This window comes from Stegodyphus dumicola, chromosome X2 (assembly GCF_044657685.1).
Source record: "Stegodyphus dumicola isolate Sdum_Otavi_A_Nest chromosome X2, ASM4465768v1".
Taxonomy (NCBI): domain Eukaryota; kingdom Metazoa; phylum Arthropoda; class Arachnida; order Araneae; family Eresidae; genus Stegodyphus; species Stegodyphus dumicola.
Window position 1 is genome coordinate 20,893,875 of NC_140781.1, and position 20,138 is coordinate 20,914,012.

At 30.8% G+C, this 20,138-nt stretch overlaps 1 protein-coding gene across 4 annotated transcripts in view; it reads right to left on the reverse strand.

The window, feature by feature from the left end:
* Positions 1-20,138, reverse strand: part of LOC118190773 (SCY1-like protein 2) — a 934,165-nt gene that overhangs the window by 404,790 nt on the left and 509,237 nt on the right. For all 4 annotated transcript variants that reach the window (XM_085809944.1, XM_085809942.1, XM_085809945.1 and 1 more), the window contains exon 3: positions 12,890-12,934. The gene's annotated coding sequence lies outside the window, so the exon portion shown is untranslated. The remainder of the gene's footprint in view (positions 1-12,889; positions 12,935-20,138) is intronic.

Below are 20,138 nucleotides of genomic sequence, written 5' to 3' on the forward strand. Positions count from 1 at the left end.
TATTTTGTTAAAAATATCTGTTATGTTTTCGTGCATAAAATTTTTTTTTAATTTTAAAATATTCATCAGATTTTTGGTTCAGTTAGAAAATAGTGCCTATATAAAAAATTCCACCAAATTTCAAATATGTACCATTAGCCATTTTTTAAATATCATGCGCGCAAGGTGGAAACATGACGAAAAATTTTGTCACAAAGCGGATTAAATTACAAAAATATTTGTAACAACAGAAACTTTCTGGTTACTAGTCCTCAAAGCAGCTATATTATATAGTCAGCTGTAAAAAGGTGCAAGTAATTGCTTTTTAAATAAATAAAGTATCCCCATTCTTGCAACAGTCACATATTCGAAGATCATAAGGGGTTTAAGGTGCACGATCCCACTTAAAAATGACAAGAGCATTTTAGTGAGTGTTTTCAAATTTGTGGCATTATGTATCTCATCACAAGAAATAAATGTCAATAATACTGATGCACTAATAAAAGATGTTATCTAATTGCTTTAAACACATCAAATGCAGTGAAATTACTTAGAATGTTTCTAAAATTGAAATGCAATGTTTAATTTTCATTAAAATGCTGCAGTGTTCATCATATGTGATCAGTTTTGCATTTGTAATGAATTAATAAATAGGAAATATGTTTAATAAACATGGAGAATAATGCTGCTATCAAACTTTTTTTTAGGATTGAGAACAACGAAGAAGAATGATAACCATTTCTGATTTTCCTTTGAATTCTGTTAATTATTCATTGAAATGCAATAAAGCATTACATTCAGCTCTTTGTTTTAGTAGGATTCTATACAAGAATTAAGGGGACTCATACACATTAAAATCCATAAGATGTTCGAATAGGTGATTGTTGCAAGAATTCGGATAACTTATTTATTTTAAAAGTAATTACTACCATCATTTTACAGATGACTACATAATATAGCTGCTTTCTGAAATAGTAATCAGAAAGTTTGTGTTGCCACAAATATTTTCATAATGTAATCCGCTTTGTGAAAACATTTTCGTCATGTTTCCGACTTGCGCGCACAGTTTAAAACATTCTGTTTCATAATATAATTCCATATTTAATATATAGCTTTTATAACATCTGGAACTACTGTGAACCTAAAATTCTAAACATTTCATGTTAAATTTTTATTTTATTTTGAGATGAGTTTATAAAATGTATTTTTTATTAAAAAAATTTGTAATTTTTTAGTCCATAAAATTTTTCAAAATTAAAATATTCACCAGATTGTTGGTTTAGTTAGAAAATAGTGCCCATATAAAGAATTCCATCAAATTTCAAGTATGTACCATTAGCCATGATTAAAATATCATGCGCGCAAGGTGGAAATATGGCGAAATATTTTGTCACAAAGAGGATTAAATTACAAAACTATTTGTGGCAACACAAACTTTCTGGTTACTAGTTTCCAAAGCAGCTATATCATGAAGTTAGCTGTAAAAAGTTGGAAGTAATTGCTTTTAAAATAAATAAAATATCCCAATTCTTGAAATAGTCACATATTCGAAGATCATGAGGGGTTTAAGGTGTATGAGTCACCTTAAGCCAACACACATTTTGTTGTTTTAATCAGTCACTGTATTCTATTTCAGTAACACATTTCTTGCTCGGAATTCGAATTTTGCAAATGCATTCGGTTCTTTGATTCGAAGTTCTGAACCCTAGACTTTGGTTATTCATTGTTTTTATTATTTTTATAATGAAATAGCTTGTGTTGTTATGTCACAATGAAAGAAGAAATTTTCCTTTCGTAAAGTTAACGGTACTGGATAACATGAAATTAAACTGAGAAATTTGAATTTTATTACAATAAAAATATATATCGCATAAAAGGAAAGATATTAGTAATCATTAATTATATGATTCAAAAGGAGTATAAAAAATAAAATTAAAAAACACCGCTTTATACATTTTATGATACAGGAATTTATTGCATAAATTTTGCGAGTAATTTTCAGAAGCTGTAAATCTTGCGAAATGTTAACACTTCCTCATTTGAATTTTAACACTCAAGAGCAAAGTAACAGAATGCTCGATCATTAAGGAACATCATTTCCCAATTGCAACAATGCAAATGGCAAATGATGTTCATATTTATTTCATATTTAGACTTCTTTCAACCGTATACTTAATATGTAACTAAATATATCGCAACTCTAGCTACTGTTTTCTTAGAACTAGTTCAGTATAACAATATGTACAACTGACTCAGATACAAAAAAATAAAGATGTCTTAACTTATTTAAGGCCAGCGAACATCAATGTAGATAATACATGTTAAATTAATTTTCGATAAAGTTATTTTAAGCTTATTTGTATTGCTAAACAGTCTCATTAAAATTATCTTTCATGATTACTAAAGAGAATATAGCCCATAGTCAGTAAAATGCAACAATCGGCAAGCTAACATGCAACTCATTGCTATATAAGTATTCCTCCAACTGGTTCATCTGGAAGTCTGACTCCTGCTAGGCCGATATTAATCGCTTAAGAGACAGACGAGCTGTGCTTTCAGAACTGAATGTGTCTTGATTAATACTTGCCAAAGAGAAAGGCTGTTACATTTTTTCTGTTTAAACAAAGAACTGTAGGGCACGATGGACAACCTTGTTAAACTCCTGTACTGAGTTTAAGTTATTTTGGTCATTAAAAAAAACATTTTTTTTGTACACAGAGCTTTACATTACTTTGCGAATGGTAATTAATTGTTTATTTGTAACTAGGGTCTCTATAAACACGTTTTAGTTACTGATTTGAACCTTGAAGTTTTTGATGAAAATTTAGCCTACAGTGGTAATTTGTTGAACAGGTATGATAAAAGCATAATTAGATGGAAGTTAAGCTGAATTTTTGTTTCCATTCACAATATTATAATTGATTTTATTAAAAAAATTAGATAAATTTTAAGGAGAAGAATTGATATTTGTCCAAACCGTGACAGTTTGGTCTGATTTGCAAAAGCATGTTACTCTATTTTAAATGTTTCATATGCACTTTACGTAAATTGAGCCACATATGATTTACTGAATCATATGAGTTAAACAGATTACTATTTTAATTAGAAGCAAATTACTATTTTAATTAGAAGGTAATTCTTGTAATTAATGATAAGTAACTGATATTTAACCAGTCACTCGAGATCTTTGAAATCTTCAACATGTGGATGAATCTAGTTGAAATCTTCAACTAGATGGTTTGTTCGCATTTAAAAGAAAGATTAACTGAGGCTTTACAGAGAAAAGGTTTGAAACAACAATTGTAGGTACTGTTGTTCATATATGCTACAGGCTATGCATATGTTGCTTTATCATATGCTCACTTAAAGACAACACTTCTTGTTCCTTCTCAATGCTTCAAGTAAAATGAGAGCGGCATCATGTCCAGGCACAAGAACATTATCGACTTTTCGACTCTGCTCCCCATTCGATATATTGATTAAACCTCGGCTTTAGATATATGTACATAGGAAACTTAAGTCGCTCTGAAATGCTGATAGAGAAAAGAATGCGGAAGTATAATTGACCTTAAAAGTGCTTCAGTTGCATTGCTAAAGAATTCAGAATAGCGCTGTTCTTTATTGAAGAAAATAATTAGGCTGTTAAGAATACATTTCTCTCTTTAAAAATTGGAAACTAGTAGAAAGTGGCTTTTTATAGCTTTCTAAGTTTCGCTGTTGCTCATTTCGTGGCTTTATTAAGAAAAGGATATTTCTGCTGTCATATCAAGCATTTCAAAGAATTATATATTTTAACGAATGACTACTAACAACATCCTTCCAGCTTGAAATTTGTAACCAGAAAACTTTAGTATAAGAATAAATTGCATTAGAATTTAGAACATCGCATCTGTTGTAGTCAAATTGAAAATCAAATATTTCTAATTATTTTTACATTTTTGTGAATGAAAGCTAACTCTATTAACTTTACGGATATAGTTTAATATATGGCTCCCATCTGTCTCCGAAGCTATCATAATATTAAAAGCAACTTTCTTAAGCAATTACTCTTCTAAAATATTTCATCATTTGCCTCTTCCCTTTTATCGGTATATCTAGCATTTTCTCCCTTATTAACATACTAGAATTTCATTAATGCTGTTTTATTATTTACGCAACTTACTATGATAAAATATTGTTAGAGTGAAACGAATATTTAAACCCATTCAAAATTCATATAAAAACTTACTCTACACTTATCATATACACTAATTAATCATTCACAATTTCAGAAGAATTTTGAGATATGAGGAAGTTCATATGAATCCTCTACAAATGTTCCAGTTACTTAAGTGCTGCTTCGTAGGCCTTTTTTGTCTTTTTAAACAACCTGAGGAAAAGTCATCTCAACTAAGAAATTGTAGCATGTCATTGTCTAATGATAATTTTAATGCAATTTAGTCCTATTTTGTAAATAAAATGCGTTAAGTTGACACGCATTTCGTAATAAACGGTGTTTTATTCTCTTATTCCTTAATTTACTCTGCTTACAACTTCCAAAAATCTATTTGTTTATTCTTCTCTTGTAGTTTTATCAATAATAGTAATGCAAGTGATAGAAATATATTACGTGCTTGATTCAATTTACTAACATGGACCTACCAGTGGAAGTGTGGTCCAGACGGTTGAAAAGTAATAGTTGGTGAACAGTTTGTCTGTATGCTCATTTCTGGTGGACCAGTTGTTTGTATGTGCGTTTCACCACATGCGTAACGAGCATACAGACCAGTTTCCTATGAAGAAAGTTTCCACGAAGGTAGCCCTCTCTTTGGGTAAACTCCCAGCAGTGATTTGTTATAATCTGTTATTTCGTAATTATTTAGATATTGTTAAAAAGTAAGTGACACATGTTTACCGCAATTAAAAAAAGTGCAAATTCAATTTTAATTCTTCGTTTATTTCGAGTGAAACGTCTTAGAGCTTAAAAATGCATTGTAACTTCCCATTTGAAGGTCAAGAACCGACCAGGTTCAAATTATCACAAAAGCATTATTTTAAATCTGCTTAGCGGTGCAGCAGGGACGAGTTTTAATACTAACACTTTAACTAAATGTAACAGCAAAATTCTGATCAGGCTGCGTCATGTGTATTCGGGTGACAGTTCCTTGAGTATTTACACGAGATAAAGTAGGTATTTAAAAAATGACTGCTAATTGTTGAAAGAAGGAAACGAAAATGATTGTTGAAGACATTCATTTTGTTTACTAAACTGAATTATGCTTTCTTTTGGGTCAAATTTTCTTTCTTCCTTAAACAACCAATTCTTGGAAAATATAATCAGTAATATCTACATCACTGAATTTATCAGCATTCGAATCAGAATCCGAAGATGTAATATTGTTTATAATTATTTTTCTGAAAAATCTCGACTGTTTCTCATCGCTACTGTTCGAATTCTGTAAGCCTTCCAACAGCTTACATCTTCGCAGCTATATGACTCATTTAAAAATTACTCTTCCGTTTCTCTCGTCGACACTGCAAAAAGTTGGGGCAACAATTTTAAGACAAAAAAATTTTGGTACTTACGTATTAACGCAACCAGGCCAAAATTCGCATAAATCGCCCAATTTGGCGACCCTACTTACGGCAACCCTACGTGTTATACGTAGGTTTTCGTAAATACAATGAGTTCGAATACAAGTGAGTTCGAAAATGCTGGATTTCTGCATGGAACTGTTAATCACAAATATAACTTTGTGGATCCCAACACGGGCGTTCACACACAACATGTAGAGCGCATGTGGGGCTCAGCCAAATGGCGCAACAAAAAACAGAGAGGAACAGCCCTTCATCATCTTGAATCATAACTTATCGAATTTATATGGCGCCAAGCTCAAGCTGAATGGCGAAGACGGTTTTCAATCAGTGCTAAAAGGAATAGCCAAAAGATTTCCGCTGAAAAAATAATTCTGTAACTTATTCAAATTCGAAACTGGAAGGGTTTAATTGTTTTTTTATATTTTAAAACAAAATAATATAAAAAAACTGTATTAAAAATGATCTGTAATTAATAAATGTACATTTTCTTTCTATTCATACTTTTTTACTCAAACTTACAAATCGCGCCAACCTGGTTGCGATAATACGTAAGTACCAAAATGGTAACCGCTTATCACTGCTGAAAAATTAGTATTTCGAAAAGAAGAAATAATTTTTGAATCTCCCACACTTTCTTAAGTACTACGTTCCTGAGGAAAGATTTTAAACTTAATGCATGTCTCAAAATGTTTCGTTCTAGACGTTTCAAACTCCTACGATCGGAAACATTTGACGCATGGTATAGCAGTGCTCGTGGCTTTAAAAATATGTTTCTTACAATCTCGTGTGGCAGTAAAAGTGTTAGACAGTAACTGCGCAAAAACGTGTTTCTGGTTTCCTAAAGTAGAATACATCTACTCGTCTCAAACGCAAATTTTTATGGTGCTAATATATTATAGAAAGTTAAATATTTTGCTCATATTTACTCATTTGTTACGCATATTTTCAAACGTTTTCATACAAAATGCGCATGTTTAATATCTTTTTGGGAAGTTCTTATTTTCTCCAAGATCAGACTTTGAGTGTTGCAGCTATTATAATCCTGTTCTAGAATATATTCATTTTTATTATAGTTTTTCTTACAAAGCTCGTAATATGCATGTATAATATATAATTTGGGGATATAAAAATTTCATACAATAAAATGCTGCTGTAGGCGTTTTCTTTTTTCACACGGCAGAACATATAGTACACACATACGCTTTTAGAAAATGCTGGCTGCGGGCTTTATTTCTTTAAATAATGATCGTAGACACATACACAGTTTTCTAATACTTCAGATATATTACCCATTTTCCAAAATTAAACTCAATGCCATTAATAAGGAAGATCCTGCTTAAAATATAACTAATTATATGGCTTCCCTACAGTAAAAACTCCCAATTAAGAAAACATTCATTATGACAGTGGTCTCAAATTGGCCACCCACAGGCCGCATGCAATCTCAAAGTCGTTTTCACGTCTCGGGAACACAGTTTAACTATAATTGTTTTGTAAATACTGTTATTAAAATTTAGAGCAGGTATTCCCAGCAGAGTCAGTACTGACCCCGTTTTATTTCAGTGGACCGTTGAAATAAAACGTAAGACCACAAGAAAGGTTAGGTTAGGTTATGTTATTTAAGTACGGCAAAGCCTCGAGGGCTATCTGCCTAAGAGGAGGAAGAACACAAGAAAGAAAATAGAAATAAGAATATTAAAAATACGCAAATTTTTCTCAGAAGCTATACTGCTATACATAAGTTATTTGCAAAATTTTAAAGAAAATTTCAGTGTTCTCGTCCAATACATTGAAAACTTGAATTAGCCAGCATGGAGCATAAAAGAGCTGAATTGTGATCTTGATATCAGGATGCAAGAAGAGTTGATTGCACTGAAGGAGGATGTTCAAGCACAGATCGTATTCCAAACACATGGATATGCTAAGTTCTGTAATTTAAAAGTCATCCGAGAGAAATATCCCAAAATAAAAGCTGTTACCGAACCAGCATTATTGACGTTTCCCTCTTCTTACCTATTGGATGCAGGTTTTAGTCAAATCAATAATTTACTACGGGAAGTAATAGAAACGTTGAACAGTTTTGAAAGAAATAATTAAAGAATTAAGTGAAGCAGTTGTATGCCAATTATTAAAAAATTGTAAAATTGTACCGATACATCATACGCAGCCATTGCTTTAGTTAAAATTATCTTTTCTGTGCAAATAAAATATGTGATTTTGCTTCTGAAAATTTGTTTATATTTGTACAATTATAATAATATTACAAAAATCAAAAAGCATAAATCTAATAAACCATTTTTTAAAATTTAGTTAATATTCTTAGTCTAATTATTACAGTTATTTGTGTGCAATTATTTGCATTATGATTATTGTATATTGCAGAGAAAATATAATCGGACGTAAAGGAAACCATTCTCTTAAAGGGGATGGATACAATGAAAGGTTTGGTGATTCCTGCTTCAGAGATATATAATTATGGACTAAATTTATATGCGTGATTGTTATTGAAGAAAAAAAGGTAGAATGAATGTACTGGGGTTTTGAATTTGTCAGTGTATGCTAGACTACTATATAATGTTGGTAAGGTGGGGCAGAGCTTTTCAAGTAGTTATTTAGTTAGAGTTTAAATTAGTAATTTAATTATTAGTAAATTAAATTTAGTAAATTAGTAAATTTAGTAAATTAGTAAATTTAGTAAATTAGTTCGAGATTAATTTATTATTAATCTCGAACTTAATTATTAAATTATAATTAAATTAGTAAATTTGTTCGAGAGCAATTAGTAAATTTAGTTCGAGAGCAATTAGTAAATTTATTTCGAGAGCTGAAGTTGCTGGCGCCTCAGAATTCTGAAGTTTTTATTAATTTTTTATCCTATTGGATTAATACTTACTTTCGATAGAAAGCTTTCCTTGAATCAGTCACTAATTGGTTAGCAAGATGCACAGCTGTGCAAGTCACGTTGCTGCATAGATGTATAAAAGCCAAACTAGCTTATACAAACCTTTTATATTTATGAATGTTGTTAATATCTCTATTTCTACCTCAATCTAAACCTGTCGTTTAATACTGTAAATAATTTCGAAAGATGCTTCCGTACCAGAATTCATCATGTTAGATTAAAGTAAAAATAAAATTATAATATTTATTTTAATTAAGAGATTGAACTGCACAAGCCGTGTCTTTAACAAATAGGGCGAAGAAAGACTTGTTTCTCCGTATAAAATGGGAGATTATGTACTTTTGTAATATTGTGCGCTCAATAAAAATATCTGTTTTATGCGTAAAAATCTCAGAAAAAAACTGCATATTTTCTTTCCAAGACTACAAATCGAAACGCCATTAACTGTCGAACTGAAGCGTAAAATAAGGAAGTTTATAATTACTGCATTTATTCACATATCCCCCTCCTTTTCTTACTAATTTTTATCGCTTGAAAACGGGGAAAAGAAAAATACGAATTGTATACTATTACAAAGGAATTAGCAATCCCAATACTAATATTTATTTTTTACTTACAAAATTGCTTCCTGTTTGTGCATACATTTTGCTTTAATACCATCAATCTAATCTACCATTTTTAAATTGTATGCTGCTAAAAATAAACCGAAAAGTGCTCGCGGGAGAAAATATGCGAGAAAACACTATATTGGATATATATAAATTTATGTATTCTGTCTGTATGTGCCAAAGAAAAGCTTAATAAATAAAATATAGAAAATTAATTGCCACTATTTATTCTCATTTTTTGTCCAACATGGAAAACATTTTTCAGGAAAATCAGAAAGCCTTATGAATTTGTTTATTTTAGTTTAAGCTAAAAATAAGTTATTTAGTAGTTAAATAACTGAATTAAACACCAGAAAAGTTTGAATTATTTGAAATTAATCTTGTCCTGAAAATTTAATATTTAGCCGTCATTACATAAATTTAAATATTTGAGTTAGTGATATTTTTATTATTTATTAATGTTTTAACAAATATTTAGTAAGTAAAGTTTTAGTTCAAAAGCTTTTATTTTGCTAATAACATTTTTCCATTTTGTAAAAAAAAAAAAAAAAATAAAAAAAAATAAAATGAGACTTCCCCTTTGCTCTTACATGATGGATTCCACCCGCATGCAGTTTGAATTTAAGACCACTGCACTATAGTTTAATCAATTAAATACAAAAGTGTAATTTAAGCTAAAAATTCGTAGATGTAATTGAAAATTGACATCAGTGACTTTATCGTTTGACACTGACATAATCGTTTTATTCTTATTATATGCTTACACGCAACACTTTTAAGAATAAGTTTTGGAAGCAGTTGAGAAACAAAGGTTATTCGTTTCGGGAATAAAATGGTATATTATTCTTCAGACTATTCTATATCTACAGTACTGAGACTGACTTCTTAAAATACCACATCATATTTCAAGAAACTTTGTAAAAAGGAATCTGTGTCTAGAATATATATAGAATGAAATAAATTTCGTAGGAACCACTTTCGAATATAATGTACGTTACAAGCACACACCTGTGCCCTGTTTTATTGTGCAAGATTTTTTGATTTTAAAGTCTCAGTCTTTTTCTTTTTTTACGAAAACACACGTTATACTCAAAGTATTAATGCTTTTAGTTGAAAATAAATTTCAAGCAAGTACTTGCATGTTATGTGAACTCCTATATCGATCTAAAATTCGCAAGTTGAATATTTTTGATTGATTTTTGTTAACGGAAAAATAGGTTCATAAGAATATATTATCACTGATGTAAGTTGGTTTGGTTTGGTTTATATGGTTACAGCAAAGCCTCGAGGGCTATCTGCCTAAGGGGAGGGATGCCTTCGTGGAGGACTTTCTCAGGGAAGCTGGCTCGTATACACGTTACACATGGGGAAAACCTCGAAAACGCCCATGCAGCCAGCCCTTTCACGGGATTCGAACCTCGAATCGAACTACCAGTGTTCAGCGGCTTTACCGCTGGGCCGCTAGGGAACCCTCACTGCTGTTAGAATGGACGGTATTATTTATGGATTTCTCTAAATGTACATGAATGAAAAATCAAAAAATTCATACATTTTATGTTTGATAAAAATATTTTCTATATAATGCATTATTCCTTGGTGTTTCATGAATTGCCAATTTCATTTTAACCAGTCATTAAAACTTTTATAATGCTTTATTTAAGAAATATTACACCTTAATTGTACAGAAGTTTTATGAATTGTATATATGATTTGCTTTTGTAAAACTAACCGATGTAAAAAAGGGCTTAATTTCTGAAGTTTTTTGCCCAAATTATTGAAGTTTTGAGTTTCATAATGTATGAAATAAGGCAAAAGTAGGCTTACTATATTTCTTAAAGCAAATAAAGCAGTGAAATGGGTCTACTAGATACTAAAACGCTTTAAATACTGAAATTCTTAGAATTCATGATGCGTTAAAGATTAAGCCAATGCTTTCGCGGGTTTAATTTACGGAACATCGTAAAACTTAATTAAACGAATCGAAAATGTTATCAAAGTCTTAAATTTCGACACCACCAGTTAGAGTTTGTACGCTTAAATACATGTATCACGTGCTGGTGTCTGATTTGTTCCAAACATGAGTTTTTGCAAACAAAATTTTTAAACCTCTTATTTGCGCAGTGGTTTGGCAACTTACAAGAAATAACATTCCTGAGATTATCTCATCATTTGAAATAATCGTCTTCTTAATACTAAACTGCATCATAGCATAAAATGTAACAAACAAAATTAAAGGAATAAACTATGGCCTTAATTTCAATTTAAGTCGTTTCATTTCTAATCAATATTTGTTTTTCTTAAGTGCTTATTTCTAGCTCCATTATGCTTTCTAAATAGTTAATATGGAAAATTTAAAATAAAATTTGTTAATTTATTCTTTATTAAATCACCATTCATATCGATTAGTTTCAGAAGTTTCGGTCATCTTTCAATTAGAATCAATATGATTAAGTTCGGTTTCGGGAAGAGCTTAAAAAATAATCATTCCATATAATTATTAAAACGATTAGTAATACTTTCGAAATAATTTAAATCAAACACTGCTTTTTTAAGTAACTAAAATTATATAAATATGTGTAGTTTAGTTTGGGTGCGAATGAAAGAGAGTATGGGAATAAAGCACAGTTTCAGGTCGATAATGAATATTTTGAATGCTTTTAAGGCAGTTTTTATAACTTAAAAATTATTAAATATACCAGATATATTATTGTTTGTTTTATTTGGATGCAAAGCACAGGGGCACTGGGAATTTGACCCATTCACCAACTGCTGATAATGGATAATAATTATCCACCACCTTTCTATTCAGGGCGCCACTGTAGAGCCATTAGGTTATTTTGAAGCATGAGACATGAAAAATCAGCAATGTTTTTGCCGGGACTCGAACTGGATCTCTCGAATAAGCGCCGAGTGTGCTAACCATTACACCACGAAGGCATGCTGAAAGGAGGGAGAAAATACCGTAAAATACGAACTGCAAAAAGGCGACATCCTACGAGCTCAGATGATTAATTAGAAAAAGCCACGGAAGTGTAGAAACGATTTGCGAATAGAAACATTTTGGTTTGTTTTTGAAAGTATGTATTGCTTATAAGATGGAAAACGTTCAAAAGAGAATGAGATAGCGATTTGCGGAATGAATTATTTTTTTAATCCAAACGTCGACATCACCGAGTATTACGGTTGTCATCGATGAGAGTTGATAATTCATTAGGCCAGGCATTGCAACTAGATTATGCCAGTTGTGGCATACGGGCTAACGAAACCAGGAACCAAAATGAATGGCTTGATCTAAAAGGCAATCAAGCAGATATTGTGCCTTTTACAAGTGCCTACGGTGAAAAAAATAAGTAATTTCTAATGAATTAAAATAAATAATTTTTAAATAAATTTTAATAAATTTCACTAAAAGTACTATTATTTATTTTTTAGCTTTTATACACCGGTCCCTAGGGATTGTGGCCGGCATAAAGTGAGGTTCACTGTCGGTGTCTCAGATGTGTTAATATCTAGTCATATATCATAATACTAATTTCTTTTAACGTTTGTAGCTTTATTTAAACTTCTTTATAAATGAAGTGTATCACGAGCTATCTCTTTTTTTTTTTTTGTTTCATGGTATATGATTGCAGTGCGTAATTAATGATTTATATGGAAATATTTACATAATTAGCTTGTTTGGAGCCTTTTAATACGACTTTGCTTTTAAGTTTTAATTTGTTTATATTTCTCCCCGTATTTAATTTTTTCATACACATGCACAGACAAAGTGCTGTTAAAAGCTAAATAGAAATATTAATAGATGTTGAGTAAAGTAAATTACCTCTGCGCTTCCACTTTCGATTCTTCAAGCACCCAGCTTTCAAATCTGGAAGAAATAACAAAATTTAAAATATTTTCTGTTTAATAATTCTTCCAAAAATAATTTCAGAAACTTAGAATTATTAATAATTTAATTGTAAAGGAATTATTTTCAAGAAAGGAATAAACGTAAAATAAAATAGTACTTCTTTTTAATGAACGCATGCATTTTTATTTCAAATGGTAATTCGTGCTAAACAATGAATGTATGAGTTTATTATAAGCTTACTCCTAATCTTTAATTTCTTATAAATAATACCTTTTCTGAGGTTTATGATGAAAATCAGATTCTAAAATATTCAGGAATGTCCTAGCGCACACCAAATAATAGCTTACAGTTTTACAAAAAAAGAAGTAAACTCACATACGTTATTATATATCCTCTGCTCTTCACTTCTGCTTTTTCCAATATGTAAATATCATGAAAATTTAGGAACTATCTCTAGAGAGGTAGATTTTTAATTGGTACCTATTCAGATTTTCAGATTAATATATGCAGTGCACAATATAGCGCTTCTTTCATAAGCAGGTACTCGTGCATACGTCCGTTACTGTAGAAATGTATAAAACACAGCAGTGCGAAATGATGTCGTCGATAAATTGGACGAGCCAACCAGAACTAACACAAGGAAATTAAGATGGGGTAAAATTGTACGGATTACCTCTGTTAAACAGAGGTTCTCCAGATCAATTATAAGAACATGGTGGATTAGAACTTCTCCGAGTTACCTGCAGTGTCTTAAAACACATGTACCTTTCAATTTATGTGAACCGCTATTCGTAATTCAAGAAATTTGGTAACAACTTTGTACCTTTGTACCTTTATAAACTTTGTAAAAATATTGTCCAGTTAATTTTTACTTGGCATTTAAAAATAAAATTGAAAATAATGTTATTTTGCCTCATTTGAGGAAGCGAGTTTTTGAAGTTAGATGGTTACATGACTTGGTTGCTTCGGTTCTACTCAAATGCGGACTAGCTAGTTTCCACCAGTTTTCTTTACTGTATGACTATATATTGATAACCCTTTGTTGCATACAAATAATCTACAGAAGTTAAACGAAAATGTTTGTATCTTTTATACTTAAAATAACCTTAGTAATAATAAAAAAATTAATTTTATTCAAATTTTATTTTAAATCATTGCTACAGTTTGTTCGCTACAGTGGACAGCATGCATATACGTACATGCATACAAATCTCTTCCCAACGATTTACGGTCATTGCATTTGAAATCATTTCCTGCCTTGTTTGCAGTGATCATTACATCTTCTAAATGGTAAATCTACAACTGACATGTACATACAGAGCCCTCAAAATACCTTCATTTCGCCGATTGTGATTGAACTCAATTTGCTACGATTTTGTAACCTGTACAAATTGGATTCAAATGTTCTAGAAATTCCTTGCCAAACATAAACATTTTCAGGGGTGTTTTGGCTTGATAAGCAGTATATTTGGGTTTCAATTCACACTTTTCGGTAGATCTTTATCTATCCACTCCACAATTTTCTCAAACTGTCATTTAAAATAAAATGTATAAAATTACTAATTATGGATAAAAAAATGGCCCGTATAAGAAAATGTAAGCAATATTATATAATGTTTACTATAAGAAACTGTACTAACTTGGAAACAGAAGTAGCAACCATTACCCAAATAGCAATGAAATACTTAGTGATGCTATACAGCCGTGTATGATCGACAGTTGAAAGTTCTAAATATAGAATGAATAAACACAGGAATGGAATCTGTTAAGGCATTTACAGAAGAATAAACAAATTTAAACTTTTGTCTACTAGAGTGGACATGATGCAACAAAGGTTTAAATAGCAAGGAATCTTAATTTTTTCGTAACTGTTTATTTTAATCTTTTATGCCTTATTTTGGTTATTGTTTTCGCTCTGTAATGCGTGGAAACTTTCGATGCAAATTATATTAACACTTTAAAAGGGGGAATATGTAAGGTATTTCTCCACGCCTTCCTAGCGTGCCTTCGTACTGTAGTGGTCTGCACTTTGGGCGCGTATCCCATAACTCCGTGGTTCGATTCCCTGCGAGAGCATTGCTCAGTTTTCAAGTCTCCTGCTTCCAAAAAATACCTAATGTTTCTACAAGGTATCAGAGAACTCTATTAATTATACTGCAAACATCTAGTAATTCTCTATGAATTTGTGTCGCATTTTACTTTTTATATAAAGTTTAAATGAATTCTTCTAGAATATTTTTATTCTCCCAAACTCCCACCGCAAACGACCATTACAGAGTATGTGCTAAGAAAATATGAAGCTGCTTTACGTCAAACCGGCTTATCAATAAGTAGGGTCCAATTTACACAAATACAAGTACTTCGATACTCCACTTTTAGTGGTTCTCTAGATCTTCCTACACCATTTAAGCTATAGAGCACGTTATGCAATTTTTGTAATTCTAGTTATTGAAAGATAAAAATTAAAAGCATTCTAACATCATATAAACTGTGAAATAAAAGCGTAAAAACTTCATATTATTGTTAAATAACTGAATAAAAAATATTGATTTATTTGGCTATTTTTGAAATAGAATATGTCACTCTTACTTTGAAGTAAAATTTTAAAATAGAATATTAGATATGATTACAAAGTGGAAAAATGTAAAAATCTAAAATGATTAGCAGCACGCAAACTGAAAAAAATATCTTACTTTGTTAATTCTTTTTAAAAGAATTATTTATTTATTTATTTGGCAATCGACAAATGTCAAATATTAATTCATTTATTTGGATTTCAACAAATTAAAGAAGAGTAGGTGTTTATTCATTATGAGATAATCACCCTTAAGACCTGGCCCCGCTCTTCGCAGTTTTAAAATTATAATTATATTATGAATTAACTGCTTTTTGTTCGGCTTCGTTTAAAAAAAGATTTTACTTTACAGCATGTTCCCTTCAGTGAAAACCAGGGAACACACTTTTTACCAATATAATGCTTTCAGGTAGTGCACTTTTACAACAATTCACGCAAGATCGAACATTTTTTTTTTTTTTCTCAAAGCAAACTAATTCAACAAAGCAAAGAAGAGATTTAAAATAGGAAACATGAAATCAAAATTGAAGTTCAGGATTCTTCTTTCTTTGTAAAATGATATTTATTACTACAAGTTCCCACTATGCAAATGATACACCTTTCGTGTAATAAACAATACGCTGATTATATATTAAACCGACAAGCTAGGAATAAAAATATTAGAAAATAATGCAAAAATAAAGGGTTTCATTGATATTCAAAATGTTCGCTTTTTGCATCAACAAAGTTTTCCTTTTTAATATACTAATTTTCAGAACAATTATGGTATTTAGAAATTTATATAACACAAACTTACTGTTTATAAGCTTCAACTGCTTATTTTGAGTTGTTAAATCGAATATTACGTAGTTTATATTTGATTATAAACAGGAAGAAAATGGCATTAGATATTAAATCAAATGAATAAGGTTAACTCCAATTTTTTTGTACCTAACGTTATTGATCAATAGAAACAGAATCTGTGAGATGCCCCTATCGTGCTACAGAATAATGCGATGTTTCCCTTTTGGGATTCAGCAATATTTTATAGCAAACACATTTTCATATACCATTCAGCGTTTAAATGCAACTACGATCCTCCAAAGCAATATTTCCAGTACAAACAGATTTACCAAAACATATAGTAAACATTTTCTTAGAAGCATTTCGTCCTCAAACTATTTCTGTAGAATTTGGTTTATTTTGAAAAGCCACACACTAGGCAGTTGTTTTACTTCGGTTTTATAAGAGTAAATTCCCATTTCGTCGCTTGTGAAAATGCCGAAGAAAGCTTTTGGGCCCCGAGAGTTGAATATTTTGAGAATTTCTACCATACCCTCCATCTGATCCTTATGGCACGCGTATTATTTTCATTTTTAAACGATCATGTAAAATCGAATGCACCCTTATTAATGAAATGTTTGAATATACTTCAGTTTCTTCATATGAGAAAAGAGAATCTAAAGTGATAATTTTTATCAGCATTAGTACTTTATGGCGTCATAGCAGTTATTTGCTGACTTCACGAAAATCAACGTTCGAACTTTTAATTCCTAATGGAATTCTTTAAACCAGCTATAAGTCTTTATTTCACATAGCACTTATTTCCAAATATCGAACGCATTCCATTAACATGACTGTTGCTTTGACAAACGTGATCAAATGTCAAAATTAGTCCTGGGTTTAAACTCTTTTCTCTTAAATCCACATTATCTTATAACTTAAAATCATGTGGTAATAAGAAATTCATCCCATTATCTTTATACAGCAAGGTTTCATGGAAAAAAAATCATCTCCGCAGAAAGGTTTTTTTTTTTTTTTGTTTAAGATGTTGTTCAGGTTAATCTTTGGATTATGGTAACTTGGCGATTTTTGGCGAAACTTTGGCGACCAACCCTGCAACAGCAACCTGCTAGTTTTTGTTTGGACGCCATTTTGTTTTCACGAAGTATAGGCATGTATTTTTTTAACTCAACATTTTTTTTCAATAATCTGCTAGCCGAATTACGCTTATGCTAGAACTTTTATGGAACAAAAGTACTTAATCATGACGAAGATTAGGTGCGAAATTGGGAGAAAGTGCAGAATCGCAAACTGCTTGCCGCGTTTTTAAGAATTGCACATACACGGTATCCATGTACACGTCGACCTATTTTTCACTTAAAAAAACATCCCAGAATTGCACAAAAATGGCATTGCGCACACTCTTGACTTTATCCATGTACACTGCTAGCTAGTAAGTCCTAGCTAGCTAGTAACCTTTATCGCCTTACCAAAATGTCGCCAAACTACCTGTTACCATATTTCAAAGATTACATGTTGTTCATTCTGAAGCTGTAAAGAAAGTCTTTTTTTTTTTAAGAAATAATCTTTGATATCTCCTGGATATCACGGTAGGCTCCTAATGAAAAGGAATTTTTGATTTCATATTGAGATAAATTTAAAAGACTACTGTCTGCAAGCAATTAGACTAAAAGGATAAAGTTTCGAATAAAAGTACTTTTCACTGCTGAAAGTTAGTTTAATGTATATTTGATTAAAATAGCCATAATTAGGTTTGAAGGGAAAGAAAAAAATAAAAATAAAGTGAATCTTGTACACACGGTTAATCACTGAGGAAGCATATAAGGGTTTATGTAATAATTAACATGGGGGTTTAGAACAGAAAAAAATGCTTTTAGTCAGTGCTTATATTGCATTGGAGCCCGGTCCGGTGTTTCTTAATTTTTAACATAAATTACAATTTTAGACGGAGCGCACCGGAGCCCTAAATAAGATGAGCTCCGGTACTTCTCTTTTTAAAACTGAACTACAATTTAAAGGGAAAAATTTTAGAATTCCTAACGTTTTAGTTTAACAATAAGTAGACTTTGCAATACTCTATTTCCCTACAAATACGAATTCACGAGAACATGAGACGTTCAAGTAAAGTCCCCTCACTCACATGCGGAAACCTTTCCCATTAAGAAAAGCAATAGATTTGGGGGAGTTTGTTTAGGAACGCCTAAATTTCTTGCCATGCCACTGTATCTAGTGTATTGTTATCGATGCTTACAGATAATTATCCTCGCAGGAAGGAAAATTTGTATTCTTAAATCTGCGTTAAGTGACAGAGAGTACAATAAGAGTGAAACACTGAGATAAACTGCTCAATCACGTTCTATACATAGTCTTCCCACAGCGTAACCAGCAACTTTATATTTAGGAGTCGGATTCAGGACTCATTTACCCCTGACACCCATCTGCTTGATGGCTATAATTATATCAACAGAGAGCCGCTGTTAAAGAAAACGTTCTCTCTCACCAAGATTCCCCTCATTTTTTGTGTCCAACCACTCATATCCTCATTCTGTTTCGCCCTCGAATTTTCATCAGCTTTAAGTATATATAATTTTTGTGATGATAAAACTCCCCCCCCCTTACGATCAGAACTTAAATTGGGCCGGAACCCACCGGATTTTTGCTCAGGTGCTTCTTAGTTTTTGTAATAAATCATAATTCTTGTCGGAACTCACCGGAGCCCTGAATAAGAAGGCTGCGGCACTTCTTTTATGTAATTGAATAACAATTTCAGTAGAAATTTTATCTCGAATTTTATTTTAACAATAAAATTATATTAAAAATCGCGTATTAAATTTCAATTTATCTCTTTACATTTTATTTAATTTTAATCAGTTAATTACTTCAATCTTTAATTATTTCAATAAATAATAATTATCTAATAATTATCAATTAAATTATAATTAATTAATTATATAATTATTATTGATTAAATAACAATTTTTAACATTAATTAAATATTTATTAATTAATTTGATAATAATTAACTATTTAATTTTAAAATAATTAATGAGTTTAATAGTAATTTTATTTATTTATTTACTTTTTTTCCTCTCTGCTGACGGTCTTCCATAGGGCTCCGACACTTCTAATCTTAGAAATTAAGCCCTGCTTCTAGTCCTAGTAATAATAATAGTATCTTAGTAATAATAATAGTATCCTAGTATCGTAGTAATCCTAGTATAATAGTTATATATATTGTGGATGTGGACAATATAAAAAATAGGGATTGTTTGGATCCTTCCTCGGGGAATAATCGTAATGAAATTTTGTTCAACACATCGTTTATGGGTTGCAATACTGGCACAACTCGAAACATGAAGTTTAGAGATAAATGTATTTAAATTTTTTCTTGGTTTTGAAATGCAAGAATCACATGCTCAATTCGTGGATTAAGGAGTAAGCGTCACTAAAATTTTCCATAGTAGTTCTGTTAATAACAATAATCACAAAATTTTGTAACGTTACATTACTTAATAATTAATTTTATCAAATTGTGCTACTGTTGACATTCATTTATATTATGATGAAACACACTGAAAATTCATGGCTCATAATAATGAAAATAATTTAAATACAAGGAAGTAAATTTTATTAATTATGATCCACATTGTGACTTGTACTACAAGATTACAAATTGACATTCGTAATGTTTTATCATTAATCAAAATACAAAGGAAAGTAGACAATTTATTAAGAATAGTCTATATTAACATAAGTTTCAAAACGGAACCTTCCTTTATAATTCAGATTTTATATTACTATAAAATGCTGATATTGCATTGCGCGCGATTTAAGATTGAAGAACGACAATATTTAGAGATGTAT